The sequence below is a fragment of the Equus quagga genome, chromosome 12 (assembly GCF_021613505.1).
Source record: "Equus quagga isolate Etosha38 chromosome 12, UCLA_HA_Equagga_1.0, whole genome shotgun sequence".
In the NCBI taxonomy this organism is placed as follows: domain Eukaryota; kingdom Metazoa; phylum Chordata; class Mammalia; order Perissodactyla; family Equidae; genus Equus; species Equus quagga.
The window spans coordinates 11,494,134-11,509,165 of NC_060278.1; positions in this window are offsets into that span (position 1 = coordinate 11,494,134).

Sequence of the window (15,032 nt, forward strand, 5' to 3'; positions counted from 1 at the left end):
TAGCGAATCGTGACCATTGCGAATGAGCCCAAAGGCCAAATGGCAGAAGGTGCAGGGAGTTGTTATAAATTTTATAGCCTAATCTGCTCTCTTCCAACCAGAGTTTAGAGTTACGAAGCTAAATTTTCATACAATGAGCACAAAAGGGCACTTCCCAAACCTCCAGTCGCCGTTCATTCCTTTCTATGCTTTTTTTTCCCCTTTGCCAGTTCTCTTCTTTCATCTACTTCCCAAGCACATGCCACAACTCCAGTGTTCACTGTGTTTGCTCTGCTGGAGACCCAGGTGGACTGGGCATCTGATGTGTTGAAGCAACTCCTCAATTTGGGAGCCAGCTGCTCCAACCTTCAGTGACATTAGGGCCAACGGAACAGCATGGAGTCTCCCCAGTGGCTCTCCTCCCCCACCAAAGTTACCAGCCATCAAATCAACAATTTATGGAGCACCTCATCTGTGCCTGGCACTATCTGAGGCATTTATGATGCATCAGGGAACAAACAGACAAGGCCTTGAGGAGTCTGACTCCAGGCCAAAAGCCTATGTGTGATCTTTCAGGCTGACCACGGCCAATTACAAGGCTTCGCCTGGCAGGCTTCCTGGCAGAGAAGCTGCCCTCCCCACACCAGCGCTGGTGCACAGCCAGTGCATTGTTCTCTGGAAGGAGTAGCCCCCAAGGAGTCAGCCTCCCCTGGCTGGCCACGCTCTTACACACACCTGTCTTCCTAGGTTAGGTGCCTCCAATTGGAGGCCTCCTTACTGGGACAAGGAGGCTCTGCTGAGACCTTGTTCCAGCTCCTCTGCCAAGGCTTCCTTATGGTGGGGAGGGTGCTCCAAGACATCTTTCTGCACTCTGACTCAGTGCTCAGTGCTTTTCCACTCCTAGCCATTTTCCTTCTCCTGCCTCTCTCCTCCCTTCCACAGACCGGCAGGAGCCCATTGTTCAGGGCTCCCTCAGCAGTGTGCTGATCCATCTGAACCTCACCCAGAGCCATTCCCAGGCACAAGTGGAACAGTGGGGGAGCTGGCACTTTCCCTCTCTTTGGCCTCTTGCCAACACTATCCCAGTAAGTGAATAAAGTCCTAATTGTTTGGCTCATGGTCCTAATTTACCACCTTGACACTGGGTAACTTTCTAACCAGTCCTTGTCCTTGTGAAGCATACATTCTGGATTACTCTCCAAATTGGGTTAAAAATTAAATACCTTTCAAAGTAAATGTTGGAAGAAAGGTAGTGCATTAATTCATTATCCATAATTAGCAACTAAACTCGAATTTTTATTCTGGTAGTTAAGGATGCTACAAAATACCAAATGCTGCCCACAGTTACAGGTTTGGTTAAGCATTTCCTGAAAGGTCTTAGTAGCTGTCTTAGTCACCTTGAGCTGTATAACAAAATACCGTAGACCGGGAGGCTTAAACAACAGACATTTATTTTTCACAGTCCTGGAGGCTGGAAGTCTAAGGTCAAAGTGCCAGCAGATTCAGTTCCCAGTGAGGGCCCACATCCTCGACTGCAGACCGCCACCTTCTCGCTGTGTCCTCACATGGCAGAGAGAGTGAGCTCTGGTCTCTCTCTTCTTATAAGAATGCTAATCCCTTCATGGGAACCTCCCTCATGACCTCATCTAAGCATAACTGCCTCCCGAAAGCCCACTTCCAAATACCACCACATTGGGGCTAGGGCTTCAACATACGAATTTGGGGGGTGGTGGGAACACAAATATTCAGTCCCTAACAGTAGCTCTGGGACATTGTTATAGGCACCATATTTCTGGGAGTGATGAGTTACCTTAAAAAAAGAACTGGGCATCTGTCTTTGTTTTTGTCTTGTTTTGTTTACCCAGCATTTTTCCTTTCAGAAACAGCCTTTCCCCATTTGTGGGTAGCAGAAGTAGGAAAACTCAAGGTTAAGGGCACTGTCACAGACTGCCAAGTCTACCCAAAACTTCTGACAACAACTGCAATGAGCATGTCAAACTTCAAAGTCGAAGGGGTCAGTCTCCACAAGCCGACCCTCCCTTCAGACACCAGCCACAGGTTCAGAGATTCCCAAGACCACCCTTACCTCAGACCAGCTGGGTACAAATCTGGGGGTTCCCATGCCCACCTTCAGGTTTGATTATTTGCTAGAACAACTCAAAGAACCCAGGCAGGCACTATACTTACAATTACAGTTCTATTATAGCAAAAAGATACAAACTAGAACCAGAGACACAAGGGGTGAAGTCTGGGAGGATTCTAAATATGAAGCTTTCATCATACTCAGGGACACATTACCCTCCCACCATCAAAACAGTGACAACAGTCAAAGAATATTGCCAACCAGGGAAGGACACCCAGCTTTCATGTCCCGAGTTTTTACTGGGGTTTCATTACAGAGGCATCATTGATTGACTCATTGTTGACATGAGTGAACTCAATTTCCAACCCCCTACACCTCCTCTGATTTCAGATTGATATCTCATGGCTCAAAATGCCAACTCTCTCATCACATAGCTGGTCTTTCTCGTGTGGCCATGCCCCCACCCTGAGTCACCTCACTAACATAAACTATTAGGTGTGGTCCAAGGGGCCACCAGGAATAACAAAGACACTCCTCCCACTCTGGAAATTCTAAGAGTTTAGAGGTTTCTTTCCAAGAGCTGGGACAAAGTCCAAACTTCTTCTTGGGTAAAGTTAATTCTTTACTACACAATGGGGTTGCCAACCACCTCCTCAAGTTGGTCAACTGGAACAGCCCATCCTCTAACAACACTCAGTGATGGGTTCAGGGGTGAGCACACCCCCGGCTGAGCCATCAGCTTTTCCCTGAGGCTCTTCCACCACTGCTATCAGGTAAACTTTCTTTTATACGTTGATGCTGTGCTGTGATTTGATAGAAATTGTGTAGTACGTGTGAGAGAGAGACTCTGAGAGAGACACAAAGGGACAGAGAGAGAGAGAGAGAGAGATCTGATAGTATCACTTGAATCTCTGAATTCAGCCACATGGGAAATCTCCTGTAGACTTCAGTTATAGAAGACAGATTCCCTTTTTTGTCTTAAGCTTGTTCAAGTCAGCCAGCCCTGGTGGTCTTGTGGTTAAGATTCCATGCTCTCACTGCCACAGCCCGTGTTTGTTTCTGGTCAGAGAACCACACCACCCTTCAGTTGGTTGTCACACTATAGTGGCTGCCTGTTGCTGGGGTGCTGAAAGTTCTACCGTCAGTATTTCCAGTTCCAGCAGGGTCACCCACGGTGGACAGGTTTGAGCAGAGCTTCCAGGCTGAAACAGACTAGGAAGAAGGAAGGACCTGGCCACTCATTTCCAAAAAGTTGGCCTTGAAACCCTGTGAATAGCAGTGGAGCATGTCTGATACAGCACTGGAAGGTGAGAGGATGGCACAGAAAGACCAGGCAGGGTGCCACTCTGCTGGACACGGAGTTGCTAGGAGTCAGAATTGACTTGATGCTACTAACAACAAAGTTCAAGTCAGGTTCTTGCCATGTGCAGTCAAAACAGCCCTGTCTAATACCTGAGGGACTTGTGAGTGCAGAAGTGGAGATGAAGGATGGATATGAACAACCTGTCTCCTCTGTGAAGCTGCCCATGGTCATTCCTGCTCTCTGGTTTTCTGAAAGTACCACGTGGCTTGTTTTCACTTGAAGTTAATCAAGGAATTAAAATTGATATATACCCCACAAGAAAGTCACGACAATTGACTGATAATTTGATACCTTCAAAATAATATAAAGCACTATTTCCAATGATGAGAGAATACTGGTGAGCAAGTTTTAATCCCTCCGCTCCCCCCAACCACTCTCTAGAATCAACAGGAATAATCCTATCACTAAGCTTTATTCACAGGAACACTTAAGAAGCTGAATGGAAGGTTATTCTCCCTCATAACCAGCTTTTAGGATTTTAGTTGTAAACGTAAGTGTGTGAGAGACACAATGATAAATATAAAAACATTTAGCGGTAAAGTTCCAAAATTTGAAAATTACTTAATTTTTAAATAAATTGTTAACAGTTCACATTATCCATAGTATAACTTACTCAGACTTACATGCATTCTGACCAGATTTCTTAAGTGAGAGAGAAGTGCATGGTATCACAGGCAGGGAGCTGGGATTAAGTAAAGCCACAGCAGAACCTGCCAGTGCCTCAGCCCACAGGGTGTTTTATTTATATAAACATCATCTGTCACAGGTAGTAACTCAGAATGAGAACCACAGGGAACCAATCAGGGAGGGGAAATAAATCTGTGTATGCCTATAGTCTTGACATCAAATCCTCTTTTCAGAAATGCCACTATAGTGGGCACCATCTCTCCTTTTATTTGTTCTTACTGTGTTTCTGCAGAGAAAGGATTGGGAACATGCATGAAACCTGGAAGCGGAGGGAAATATTTAAACTTTTTTCAATAATCTGATGATCTTCACACTTTTCATTATTTCCAATCCAGGCATTGTTCTTGTCACTGAACCGTGTTTGAAATTGCTCTATAGGTAAACCTCTCTATCTGGGATGGTTTTCTTTCTTAAAAGAACGAATAAAATCTAACAAGTTTTATAATTCCTTAACATTCGATAGCTCTTCCCAGAAGCAGCACAGTGTATGCATGAAATCCGCTTTGACTTTGCAGGAACATTGTCATGCAAAAGGTTTTGGAGTCGACACATAAGAGTTACAAGCTTCAGGCAGCAGGTCTCTGAAATATTATGTTTCTTGGTCCAACAAAAATAAACCTTTCAAAGTCTCTGGCCCAGTTTTAGAACATTTTCTACTCAAGCTTAAAGGTCCTATTGTGTACAATTTTATTGAAATTTCCCAACAGATAGCTATCTTTTATTTAAGTGCCTCAGATTCCCGCAGATACACCTGCCTCTCAGCCCATTCTGCTACTGCTAAGCGCCAAGCAAACACTGGTTCTAGACATGCCAGGTCCTCCCCATTGGCAGCTACCCAAAGAGTCTGGCTTTTCCCAGAACTTCTAGACTTGGATGAAGCCCCACACTGCAGACACCAGAAGATGCTACCCAGAAATGGGGAGAATTAATTTCCTGCCAGGTCCTGTGCTTTCAAGAACTGGCCCCAGAAAGAGACTTGAAGGAAAAGTAGGTGGCAGTCTGGATGAAAAGCTATGCCCCCAGGTGGGCCACAGGGAGACTGCTGGGAGATTTGTTAGGAAGAAGACAGGAAGCCGCCATTTTGTGTCTACTGCAAGTTGCTGATTGGGTGACTTCCCTCATTGGCATGAGGCAGAATCTGGGCTGGCAGTTGTTCCACTTTCTCAATTCACCTTCAGTTTTTCTAACTCCTGGGCCAGGTGTATGTGTTTATTTCCTTGACGAAGAGCACAAGCTTCTGCAAGACCACCCTCTTTGCAGAGTTCGGAGGCAACAAGAATGGATGTGGGCTTTAGTCCATCCTCACGGGCTTCCAGACTGCTCATGATTGTCCCTTCCAGATTGCCTGCCCCGTGGACTTAAAGCTCCAGCATCAGGTATGGAGACAGCTTTATGGAGACTGCTGAACCAGCCCCTGCAATTGCATAAGCCAATTTCCTGTGATAAATCCGTATGTGTAGTCACCTATTAGTTCTGTTTCTGGCTAACTATAACTGATACACCTAGGGTAACACTTAATAATGGAAAATAGGATCTGGAAGAGAAGTAGGCATGTGAATCCCTCCACTTTCCTCTTTCCCAGAGTCTACTCCAAGGCATGATGCTTCATTGCAGCCCATCTAGGGACGTCCAAGTGGACTTCCTGTGTGCTTAGGGGACACATCTGTGAGTCACCTCCTGGGTCTCTTCCTGCTCATTATGAAATGGTAGCAAGCATGAAGAGAGTCCAATCTCTTTAACAGTTCTAATAAGATACCTTATGATCTGGTCCCTGCTGAACATCATTTTGCATTGATTCTCATCTTTCTTTTCTTCTCTTCCTTGTTACTTTGCTGGTTTTGAACATACCATATAAAGCATGAACTTTTCTTTAATCTTTGCCTTAGAATATTTTCCAGAGAAACCTGTGCTCAGAAAAGTAGAACAGGAAAATGGTTCTAGAAAGCAGACACACAAGACAGGATTTTGGAGGTTGAAGTATGTATTCATCTGAAGCACCTCCTTCTGCCTCTCAGGCTGCACTTTTTCCAGTGGAAATTTAATGCTGGTCTCTCTTCTTATTCTCCATATTTTCCATAAGTGAATTCATCTCTTATGGCTTCAAAGAGTATCCTTATGATGATAATTCCAAAGTCTTATCCCCAGCTCTGATATTTCTATTGGGTTCAGATTTATGTATCCAAAGGTATCTCAGACTCCTGAACACTTCAAACTGAACATGTCCTGGCCTGAATTCATCATCTTCTCCCCACACCCAGTCTTCCCCAACTATCCCCTATGTCAGAAAAACCTGGAGTCATGTTTGATTCGTAATCACCTTTACCTTTCACATCCACCTAGGCACCAAGTCGTGTCTATTCTTCCCCATAAATATATCTCTAAACATTATATTTCTCAATTCTTATTAATCAGAGTAATCTTACCTCTATCTACCCTATCTACCCACCATCCATTTTTGCCCAAAATAATGCCATGGTCTCTAATTGGCCTCACTTTTTCTAATCTTTCTCCCCTCAAATTCCTTCTCCGTGCTACAGCCAGAGTGATCTTCTTTCTGAACTGCAAACCTAATCATCATTCTCCTGCTTAAAACCCTCCAGAGTCTCCCCCACTGCTTTTAGGAGAGAATCCAATCTCCATAACAGGTCTACTAAGACCTTTCGTGCAGATCCCAGCTGAGCTCACCAGCTATTATCATCTTCACTTTATATTATAGCCCTGATGAAATTCTTCCAGTGCATCGAAGGTCGGTTGCACCCTCTCACCTGTGGGCCTTCACACAGGAAGTTTCCTTTACCAAGATACTTTTCTTATCTCTGCCCTTCTCAACTCCATCCTTCAGGTCTCAAATTTGGCATAATTTTCTCCCAGAAGCCCTCTTGAATCCCCTAGACTAGGGATAATGTGGTCCATAGCTCCTTACTCGTTTCATTCTGTAACACATCACACGTTACTGTAACTGCTTGTTTAATTGTTATTTCCCCCGCCAGACTGTATAACTTGTCTCACTCATACATAACTTGCTGTATGCCTAATACAGGATGGAGGGCCCAGCACATAGGAGATGCTCCATAAATATTTGATGAATGAATGACTATCATTTTAAAGAGACAGAATGGCTGCCAGGCAGGGCTAATTTCATCCTAATTTGATTAAATGTATTGACGTGTCTAAATAAAGAATATATCAATCATTAAAGGAGTTGGTCAATTAGGAAACGTAGAACAAAGTGAGTCATTGAGGTAAATGCTAGAATGCCTGGACAAGCACATGCAGGGATGAAGGAGTTTTAGCTAATGGACTTCAAATCCTGTGGTCCCATTTGTATGAACATCCCTTTTATGAAATGGATACATCCACCTCTTTTAGCTGGGGGCCATTAACTCTCCATTTCTAATTCCATACTCATGTAGCAATTTTATAATTATTATTTGGCTTCCCATCTAAGTCTATCCACAGGGAGAATGACATGCAGATTCTGAGTATGTCAGGTCTCTGATGGTGACTTCCCATGACTTAATGAATTGCCTTTAGATTATGGTGTGCACTGATCATGAACTGACTTGGTTGGAGTCCCATCCTACTCTTTGTTCTGTAGACATTTCAACCACTCTTACTTCACTTTTCAGGTTCAGCAGTCAATAGTGGCAAGAACAAGCTCCTGTAAGCCCACCACAGAGGGCAGACGGAGTTATGACCAGGGGCAGGGGTCATGGCCTATAACTGTCCATTCTTTTCAGCCCTTGGTGGATTCCCGGCTAGTTCAAGATTCTTTGCCAAGGAACCACAGCACACAAGCAGGCAGTTTGGGTAACATTCTGTTCTTTGGCACATGGAGAGAGTTATCTTAAAAAAATTTACTCACCAACCTGAGTAACTTCTAAGTCACACTAACCAAAAGAACACAAAAATGAAACAGGGTTTTTTTTGGTGAGGAAGATTGGCCTTGAGCTAACATCTGCTGCCAAGCTTCCTCTTTCTTCTTTTTTTTTTTTTAAAGATTGGCACCTGGGCTAACAACTGTTGCCAATCTTCCTTTTTTTTTTTTTAGCACTTTATGTTTATCTCATTTAATATTCACAACAATGCGATGAAGTAAATACTATTAGAATCTCCATTTAATACATCAGAAAACTGAAGTCACCAAGTAATCTGTTAAACACCATACAGCTAGTTAAGTAGATGAACCAGGATTTGACTCCAATGTCTATCTGAATGTCTCATAGCCCAGTTACCTTTTTTTTTAATTTTTATTTTTTTCGGATGTACATCATATTTCGAATTCTGTATACATTACATCATGTTCACCACCCGAACACTAATTATAGTGCATCCCCTCACATGTGACCCTAATCACCCCTTTTGCCCTCCCCCTTCCCCCTCCCCCCTCCCCCTTCGCCCACCACCAGTCCAATCTCCAATGCTATGTGTTTTTTTTAAGGATTGGCACCTGGGCTAACAACTGTTGCCAATCTTTTTTTTTTTTTCTGCTTTATTTCCCAACCCCCGCCCCCCACCCGGGTACATAGTTGTATATCTTAGTTGCAGGTCCTTCTACTTGTGGGATGTGGGACGCCGCCTCAACGTGGCCTGACGAGCAGTGCCATGTCCGCGCCCAGGATCCGAACCCTGGGCCGCCGCAGCGGAGCACACGAACTTAACCACTCGGCCACAGAGATGGCCCTGATTCCTCTTTCTTCTTGAAGATGGTTGCTGAGCTAACATCTGTGCCAATGTTCCTCTATTTTTTATATATGGGATGCTGCTACAGCATGGCTTGATGAGTGGTGTGTAGTTCCATGCCTGGGATCCGAACCTGTGAAGCTCGGGCCAAGGAAGAGCACATGAACTTAACCAGCATGCCACCAGGCGAACCCCAAAATGAAAGGTTTTTAAAGCAGTTTTTAAAAAGAAAGTGATTGTGTGACGGTCACTGGAAATATAGGCTCTTGGATCTGACACTCCAGAGCAAAGTTTTACGTACGTTTAAAATCACAGAAATGGAAGTTCGTATTAAAAGAAAATAGATGGTCTTCCCTCTTGGTGGAATAAGAAAGAAGCAGAAAATCCCAAGAACCCTTATTTCCATAATCACTATGTGTGATGAAAGATGATGCGACAAGTAAAATAAAGTGTATTAGGTTTCCATATATTTGAGGGAAAGCCTGATGGTTTAAATTTCAATTTTTGTAAAATGAATGAGATTAGCAGCATCAATTTTATAAAAAGATTAGTGCAAGTAACCCAAGTAAAACTTGTACAATCAATGCAGGAACCCTGTAGGAATATATGCGTTATACTTCATGTACACTCTTCAGCGGCATGTAAAAATGTCAGCAATTAATGCTCTGTTTCATGCAGGAAGGTACAACTACTCGTTTAGATCTTTGTCCTTTAAAACTAAAAAGGACATGAAATAATTGGAAACAGTCTTGGAGCCATGCTATGTACGAATTTTTCTGAGACTAGGTGTTGGTCTGTGGCCTTCTTTTTGTTCTTATTTCAGAGAACGGGGTCCAGTTAAATTAACACAAAGTATGAGCATGTTTAGCCTTAGATTATATTTTTCATTTCTCCAATGACTTGAGCAAAATGTGAGTTTCCTTTAATTAAAGGATGCACGGGGAATCCTAATGAAAATTTTGCTAAGGTTATAACACCTTTTGAAAATAAACCTAATCACACACTGAAGAGAACAGAAGAGAGGGAGAAAAAGAAGAAAATGTTTTCCAACCCTAATTGAAGGAAAAGTGGAAAAGACTTTCATTAGTCTCTTGACATTTGGCACTCTGAAAATTAGGAGTTTAGTGATTCAAGAGGAAAAGACAACGGAATGAAGATGTTTTACTTGTTAATTAAAACAGACGTAAAAATTATGTTACAGGAATCTGAGAAAGCAACAAAACATATCAGCATTTAAATCAATATGTGAGTAGTGGAGTGGAACCTGGCTTTTTAATCTAAGTGGAGGTGAACACAAGATTGCAACTCTTACCATTCATTTTCTACCTTTTGTCATTGTTTTTACTTCCTGATTCTCAGTCTTCATTAATTCTTTAGACAAGATGTGAAGTCACTGCTCTTTTCTTCGGTGTGCTAAGCACCATGACATAAACATTCTGTGCCAAACACATCTGCACCCACCTGCCAAGTCTGTTGGCCTGAATATAAGATGAATGGTACCCATGGAAGACTCATGGAACGTTAGCAATAGAAGGGACGATGGTATTATCCAACTTTCATTTTGAAGGTAAATAAAACAGGAGACTAGAGAGAGCACTCAGGATGCCCATTGCTATGCAGCTGTTTAGTGGCTGAGCTGGGGTGGGAACTCAGGCCCAATGTTTCCTCCAGCACACATGCCCCCTCCCTCCCTCACAGAGGGTCATGGAAATGACAGTGCACCAGGGTCGCGATCCCTGGACTTGAGATCAGCTTTTGCTGCTCATCAGAGGTGTGATTTGAAGCAAATCCAGGTGGCCTTGGAGGACCAGTTCCCCAGCCTTTAAAACAAGGGGTTGAACTTGGTGTCTCCGGGTTCACTTCACTTCCCCATGAATCCTAACCTGCCATCATCCTCCAGCTGAGAACAATCATCTATTTCCTCTTTTGTTTCTCTCTCTTTTAATGAAAGCAAAATTGGATTTATGTAATAAAAGAAGCTTCTGGCTTATAGAGCTACATAACCATCTTTGCTGCTACTCTTCACCAATGACTCATTCTCCTTGGGTGGCCCCTGCCACACCCAGAAGATTGCATTTGCAGACTCTGGATGTGAATCTGGTTACACTCTAGGGCTCCACCCTCCCCCTCAGGAAGTCCTTCCTGCAAAGTCCATCTGGAGTGCTTGGTTCTGGGCTGAGGTAGAGACCCTGGACTAGCCAGGAGCCCCCTGTTCACTCTAGAACAAACCTGAAGTGCCAGGGAAAGCTTTGAACATCATTGTTTTCCAGAGGTGACGTTGGACCACGCATTAAGGTCACCTTAATCTAAATTGAAATCTCCACAGCTGCCCATGCTGGGGCCAACGACTGAGCTTTCAAAGGGTGGTACCTGTTCTTAGTCTTCCTGAGGGGCTCTCCAAAGGGGTGGAAAATATCCCATTGAAGGGAAAGGAAAGGCGCGTAGTTTCTTTATCACATGGCTCAGAAGAGCAACTGTCAGACATGGAAGAGTATCAAATAGTTTCTGTTATGAGCTGAATTATGTCCCCCCATTTCATATTTTGAAGTCCTAACCTCCAGCGCCTCAGAATATGACTGTATTTGGAGACAGGATCTTTAAGGAGGTATTTAAGTTAAAATGAAGTCACTAGAGTCAGCCCTAATCCAATCTGAACTGTGTCCTTGCAAGGATAGGAAACTTGGACATAGTTACAAAGGGCAGACTATGTGAAGAGACTGGGAGAGGCCGGCTATCTGCAAGCCAAGGAGAAACCAGACCTACTGACACCTTGATCTTGGACTTCTGGCTTCCAGAACTGTAAGATGATCAATTTCTCTCTAAGCCACTCAATCTGTGGTCCTTTGTTACGGCAGCCCTAGCAAACTAGGATAGTTTCCCTTCTGTTTTATTAATAGCCTTGTTTCTTATAAAAGTTACACATTTTCAAGTGGAGAGACTAGAAGCTCCATGAGGGCAGCACCCCGTCTGCTTAATTCACTCCCACATCCAAGGCACCTGCCATGGAACCTAATGTGCAGCAGATGTTCAAGAAGTGTGTATAGACTACAGACAAGTTTAAAATTACAAATAAGTATCAGGGAAAAACACAACAGGTAATCCCACTGATCACCAAAAACCATTATTTTTACACAGTATCATTTTTCTCAGCCAATAAATATTCTTCAAAATTATACTTTGCAATGCTGGAGTGGAACTCTAGTAGGTGGACAAACCATAATTTTAAGTATTCCCTTATTGTTAGATATTTAAATTGTTTCCATTTTGTCATTATAAAAAATACCATGAAAGATATCCTTGTAAACATATCATTGTGCCTGTTTTCTCAGAACTAATTTCTAGAAGTGGAGTGACTAAGTCAAATGTACACACATCGTTAAGGTTTTAACATATATGTCAAATATTTACTCTTAAGGGTTTTACCACTTTACCCTCCCATCAGTGTTTTGGGACTCTAGCTTCCAATAATAATTCTAATATTAATTGAGCACTTTACTACATACCAGATGATATGTTAAACACTTTATAGGCATTGTTTTACTTAATTCCCTCAAAAACCCTGTGAGGAGGTTACTGATGTTATCTGCATTTTACAGATAAGGAAGATAATCTCAGAGAAAATAAATGACATGCCCAAGTTCCCTCAGCTAGTCAGAGGGAGAGCTAAGAAGCAAAACCCGCCCCTCTGACTCTATAACTCCCCAGTACCTTCTCCGATACTGGGTATTATTGTTTCTTAGATCTTTGCCAATTTGATAGGCAAAAAAAGATTGCTTAAGGTGCCTTATTGCTTTATTAATTAGTTTGAACTCATTTTTCTATGTTTTTTGGTCATTTTGTTCTATGGCTTTTTCAAATCTCTGTTCTTTGCTATCCCTGTTATGGGTGTGGAATGCCACAGTGCCGAAATACGGAAGCTGCCACGTACATGATGCTCATGCGGACTCTCGGGAACCAAGGCTCAGCTCAGGTCTTGCTAAAGTTTGAAACAGGTACTTCTGATGACTCATGCAGCCGAATTTCCGGGATACGCTCAGCATCTCATACACAATACGCCTTTGGAGATAACCCGCCCAGCTGCTAATTTTATGAAGCGTTTATCCTTTGCTAACATTGTGAACTATGTCACTTGAGTGGTGTCCTAATTGTTTTTATTAAATCCAACTTTACTGCTCTTAACAAATCTTGACAGATTTCCCTCAAATTGCAGAAAGAAAGAAAAGAAAGAAGTAAAGTGGGAAGGACACAAGCCACTCTTCCTCAGGCTCGCCTTCACCTTTGTGTAATCACTAAAGCTAAAAATGTTACAGCAGCCCAGGACTGAGGACAGACCACCGAGCAAGGACTCACAATGTGCCTGGTGGTGGTGACAGGGAGCAGGTGGAGAGAGGAAGACTTCTTTTTGTACTGTGAACCAGCTATTAGCTGAGGAGAAACGTTTCCCTTGGAGTTAGGTTCGATGTGTGGGATGGATAATTATATGTTGATGAGCTTAATTTAGGACAAGAGAAGGCACTAATTCATGGCAGACACACAAAGTTCCGACGAGGCTCTGTGCCATTGCGTCCAAGGGGTCCAAGATGTGGGACTGAGTCAAGGTTCAATTGATTAAGCGTAGATCACATCAACAAAGAGACTCAATTAAACGGGAGTTTGAGTCTGGAGAGTAATCAAGAGCCTTCTCCCTATTCGATATTTTAAGTTCCAAATTTAGAATTAGAGTATAGGGAAAACCCTTTAGCTCCCCCCGCCCCAACAACTGGTCTGTTTGTTTGTTTGTGCTAATTTGAAAAGAAAGGGAAAACTTCTGTCCCTGAGACCCAGTCGTTTGGCTCCAGTTCAGAGGACGAATGCATTAAGACGTGTTGATCCTTTAATAATTAAGAGCAGTCTCCAGATTGTTGACCTTCAGCCTTACTCAGCTTATCAGCAGTCGCAGTCACAGTCAGCAGTGTCTGTGGGCAAACCAAGCAGAAGGGAGTTAAACTGTTTAGGTAGCAGCCTTAGTGCTGATGTTGATGGGTCCCCTGGCCATGGCTCCTTCACCTGCTTATGAGCTGCCACTCACAACAGCCAGGTGGTTGATAAAGCACATGCATGGGAATTCCTCCATGCCAAAGCTCCCCCTGGGTCTCTGGAGGAATTGCGTCATGCTGGGAGCTTTAGTTTAGATCATTCTGTAACCACTATCAAATCATACAAAAATTGGAGTTGAAGCTGGTTTAATCAAATTACAAGGGAAGTATTATTAATATGTAGCTAGTCTCTTTGAAAGGCTTTATAACAAAAACCAACCAATTAGGATGCCTTTAAAGTAGTTGTAGGAAGCAGTTCATACTCATCATTACTGCCTCCAAAAGAGATCTTACAAAAGAGCATGGCTAATAGAAAGCACATCGTCAAAAACGCGGCTATCATTTTCATCCCATTGGCCTGACTGGCAGGCCAGGGAAGGAATCATGCCTATCCACGCCTTCAGGATGCCCTGGTGCTTCTGCTCTTCTCAGCAAGGGCTCAGGGAGCCACACAGCTGCCCACGTACTTAGAGAAAGATCAGCTAAAGCCCTGCTCAGCCCCGCTCTGCTGTTGACCTGGATAAATCCAGATAACCACTTCATTTTCCCTAAGGGGATAAAAGAAGACCCGCTCAGACACCAGCTGAATGCTATAGTCCACAAATATAATGTTTTATTGAAGTCTGTGAACACAGGTGGACAGGGACACCTGCATTCTCTCTTTTCCAGACACCAGTACGGCATAATTGGGATTCTAAAAAGAGATTAATCTAATAAATGGATCCAAAAGGCCAACTCATTCAAATGCTTCTCCAAAGAAAAGGTTACTATGTCCTAGATTCATATCAGTTTTATCTAGGAAATAATTTGTCAGGAAACATCATTTTTAAAAACACAATCAATTTGTGTTATCAGTCATCTTAGCTAAAATGACTTCAGACTTTAAAACAAAACAGAACATTTTTTCCCACAGAAGATACAGCTACTATAGGTTAAGATTGTTCTATAATTGCTCGGAAATTATAAATATATCTGAGTTTAACTAGGATAGTCTTTATCCAAAATTATATCAAGTATAAATACTGTGACTAAATTCTAATTACCAAGAAAAGATAATTACATGCAAAACAAATAGAACTAATCAAAATCATTAGTAGAACTTGCTAATCAATCACTCAAATCCTATTTGGGCATCCAGAAGCCCAAGTGTGTATAGAGCAGG